Here is a 4,604-nt window from a genome sequence, read left to right as displayed (position 1 = left end):
AAAGGGAACGAGGATACCATGAGACAGATTTTTTTAAAAGTCAAGACGACAGGGGCGCCTGGGTGGCTCAGTCGGTGAAGCGTCCGACTTCGGCTCAGGTCACGATGTCACAGTCCATGGGCTGGAGCCCCACATCGGGCTCTGTGCTGACAGCTCAGCGCCTGGAGCCTGCTTCGGATTCTGTCTCTCTCTCTCTCTCTCTCTCTGCTCCTCCCTTGCTCACACTCTGTCTCTCTCTCTCAAAAACAAATAAACATTAAAAATTTTTTAGAAATATTAAGTAATCTCTACACCCAACATGGGTCTTGAATTCACGACCTTGAGATCAGGATCCTTGGACTGAGCCAACTAGGTGCCCCTAAACTTCCTCAACTTAATAAAAGTCATCTACAAAGATCTCCACTAACATTTTACTTGCTGGCGAAAGACTGATCACTCTCTCTGGGGTCAGGAATAGGATAAGAGCGTCTACAGGCACACTTTTATTAAATATTGTAACAGATCCTGACCAGGGCAATAAGGCAGGAAAAAGGAAATAAAAGGGAACAGATTGGAAAAGAAGTAAAATTCCATTTGTGGATGACATGATTATGTAGATAGAAAATCCTAACTGTTCTAGCAAAAAACAAAACAAACAAAACACACACACACACAAAAAAAACCAACCCAGCATTAATAATTGATTTTAACAAGGTTGCAACATACAAGGTAAACATAATAAATTGTAGTTCTAGATGCTGCTTTTTTTAAAATAATTTTTTTTAACGTTTATTTATTTTTGAGACAGAGATAGAGGATGAACGGGGGAGGGTCAGAGAGAGAGGGAGCCACAGAATCGGAAGCAGGCTCCAGGCTCTGGGCCGTCAGCACAGAGCCCGATGCGGGGCTTGAACTCACGGACCAGGAGATCATGACCTGAGCCAAAGTCGGACGCTCAACCGACAGAGCCACCCAGGAGCCCCCCCCCCAAAAAAAATCCAACTTTCAAATGAGTAAAAGCCTTGACTGACACTTCCAAAAAGAAAATGTATGAATGGCCAACAAACACACAAAGATATTCAACATCTACATACAATTACCGGAGAAATTCAAATTAATACCACAAAGAGATATCCCTACACCCTTTCTAGGAAGGCTAAAATTGTGCACGACTCTCAAAAACAGACATTGGCAAAAGCGTGGAGGAGCTGGAACGCTCACACATTATTGAAGGGAATGTAAAATCGTACCTCACTCTGGAAAACAGGTTGGCAGTTTCTTGTGAAGTTGAACATACGTTTACGTGATAACTCAGAAATTCCTCTTGGGCATCTACCCAAGAGAAATGAAAGCATATGTCTCCAAAAAGGCTTTACACAAATGTCCATGGAAGCTTTACTCATAATATCCAACGAACTGGAAATAATCCAAAGGTTTATCAATAGGCAAATAGAAAGAAGTCACAGTATTTTCATTTACTGGATGTCACTCATCGACAGAAAGGAATAGCTTACAACATTGGTGACTCCAAAACCGTGATACTGAAAGAAAGAAGCCAGACCTAAAAGTGCACAGGAAAATGCCATTTTCATTTATATGAAATTCTAGTCTATGCAAAGCCAACCCATCAACGTAAACCAGATCTGGGATCGCCTGGAGGAGTTAGGGAAGATTGTCCGGAAAGAGGAACAAAAAGGACTTCTTGGAATAATAAAAATGTAGTATTCCTTGATGAGTATGGGGATCATACAAATGTATACATTTTTTCAGAACTCAACGAACCATATGTGTGTCATGTGGGCATTTTATTATCTGTAAATTATACGCCTACGATGTTGATTTTTTAAATTTAAAACCATTTTTTAAGTTTATTTGGAGGGAGAGCAAGGTGGGGGGAGGGGCAGGGAGAGGGAGAGAGAGAGAGAGAGAGAGAGAGAGAGAGAGAGACAGAAACCCAAGCAGGCTCCACACTGTCAGCCCAGAGCCCGATGCAGGGCTCGATCTCACGAACCGCGAGATCATGACCTGAGCCCAAATCAACGGCTGGTCACTTAACTGACAGAGCCACCCCGGCTCCCCCGCGCCGAAGCAAATTTTTTAAAAAGCAATTTTTGAGAAATTCCGAAAATAAATGGAAAACATTAACTCACAGATTAAAGAATCTCGGTGAGTCCCAAACACTATGACAACCAAAGGGGAGAAAACACGCGGGCATTTTGGTAGAACTACTGAATCCAGAGAAAACCAAAATACCAGGAAGCCTCCAGAAAGAAAAAGTCACAGTCAAACTACTCTCAAGAGGAAAAGAAGAGGGTCTAAACGTTCCATAGAAACTATGTAGCAGTGTTAGCTTCTCAGGGCACCCAGAACAAAGTAGGCAGTGTGAAATGAGAATTTACTGTCTCACTTCTGAAGGCTACAAAGTCTGAAATCAAGGTGTCCCCGGGGCCCTGCTCTCTGCCGGCAGAGAGAGAATCCTTTCCTGCCTCCTTCCAGCTCCCAAAAGCTCCCTGTGTCGCTCACTTCACATGGCCGTTTTTCTTTCTCTCTCTCTCTTTTTGTAAACTTTTTAATTTCATTATTTTTGAGAGAGAGCACGCGCGAGCATGTAAGGGGCAGGAAGAGAGGGGGACAGAGAGGATCCGAAGGAGGGTCTGTGCTGATGCGGGGCTCGAACTCACGAACCACGTTATCGTGACCTGGGCCGAAGTTGGACCCTCAACCGACTGAGCCACCCAGGAGCCCCATATCGCCATTTTCTTATAAGAACGGCAGTCATATATTTTAGAGGTACACCGTTTTCCAGTATGACCTCATCTTTTTTTTTTTTTTTAAAGCTGAGTATGGAGCCTGATGCGGGACTCAGTCTCACGACTGTGAGATCGTGACCTGAGCCGACATCAACAGTCAGATGCTTAACTGACTGAGCCACCCAGCCGCCCCCAGTATGACATCATCTTAACTAGTTACATTTGCAACACTATTTTCCAATAAGGTCACATTCTAAGGTCCTGGGGATTAGACTTCAACCTATCTTTTTGGGGGGCTACAATTCAATCCAGAACAGATGTCAAAAGACAATGGAATAAAATGTTTAAAGCACCGAAAGGAAAAAGAAATTGTTACCCCAGGGGCGTCTGGATGGCACAGTCAGATAAGTCCGGCTCTTGATCTCGGCTCAGGTCATGGTCTCACAGTTTGTGAGTTCAAGCCCCGCATCAGGCTCTGTGCTGATGGTGCAGAGCCTGCTTGCGATTCTGTTTCTTCTTCTCTCTGGACCTCCCCTGCTTATGCTCGCTCGCTCTCTCTCTCTCTCTCAAAATAAATAAATAAACTTAAAAGAAAAGAAATTATTACCCTAGAATTCTATACCAGTGGTAACAGCCTTTAGAAATGAAAGTGAACGATAAGTTGGATTTCATTAAAATTAAAAAGCTTTGTGCATCAAAGAATAGCACAAAGAAAGTGAAAAGACAACTCACAGAATGCAAGAAAATATTGGCACATCACAGATCTGGTGAGAAACTCGTATCTACAACATATAAACAGCTCTTACAATTCAATAATGAAAAGACGACCCGATGTAAAAATGGACCAGGGATCTGAGTAGACATTTCTCAAAAAGCACACGCAAGGGGCGCCTGGGTGGCACAGTCGGTTAAGCGTCCGACTTCAGCCAGGTCACGATCTCGCGGTCCGTGAGTTCGAGCCCCGCGTCAGGCTCTGGGCTGATGGCTCGGAGCCTGGAGCCTGTTTCCGATTCTGTGTCTCCCTCTCTCTCTGCCCCTCCCCCCTTCATGCTCTGTCTCTCTCTGTCCCAAAAATAAAAAATAAAAAAAAAAAATTGAAAAAAAAAAAAGCACACGCAAGTGTTCAATAAGCACATGATGATATGCTCAAAATCATGAGTCACTAGGAAAATGCAAGTCAAAACCACAATGAGGGGCGCCTGGGTAGCTCAGTGGGTTGAGCGTCCGACTTCGGCTCAGGTCATGATCTCACGGTCCGTGAGTTCGAGCCCCGCGTCGGGCTCTGTGCTGACAGCTCAGAGCCTGGAGCCTGTTTCAGATTCTGTGTCTCCCTCTCTCTGACCCTCCCCCGTTCATGCTCTGTCTCTCCGTCTCAAAAAGAAATAAACATTAAAAATTAAAAAAAAAAAAAAACCCACAATGAGATACCACTTCAGCCCCCTACGAAGGCTGTAATTTTTTTTTTAAGTAGGTTCCACACTCACTGTGGGGCTTGAACTCATAACCCTGAGATCAAGGGTCACATGCTCCACTCAAGGGTCACATGCTCCACTCACTGAGCCAGCCATGTGCCCCAGGACGACTGCAATTAAAAGGACAGACAGTAACAAGTGTTGGCAAGGACGTGGAGAATTCTGAGTTATCATACAGATGAGGCACTCGTGAGTTCCTAAGCCACAACAAGTGAGAGGCAGTAAATGATTACTCTTGTTTTAAGCCTGTAAACTTTGGGGGTGATCTGTTACACAGCAGTAGATGACTAACGCAGTAATCTCAAACACCATCTCCCTGAATATATTACATGCAAATGAAAATAAACACTCCAATTAAAGGAAAACATTGTCAGACTGGAAGAAAAACAAGATCCCGTTATAC

The sequence above is a fragment of the Panthera pardus genome, unplaced genomic scaffold (assembly GCF_024362965.1).
Source record: "Panthera pardus isolate Hobbes unplaced genomic scaffold, ASM2436296v1 HiC_scaffold_18, whole genome shotgun sequence".
In the NCBI taxonomy this organism is placed as follows: Eukaryota; Metazoa; Chordata; class Mammalia; order Carnivora; family Felidae; genus Panthera; species Panthera pardus.
Note: the sequence above shows the minus strand (reverse complement) of the source record.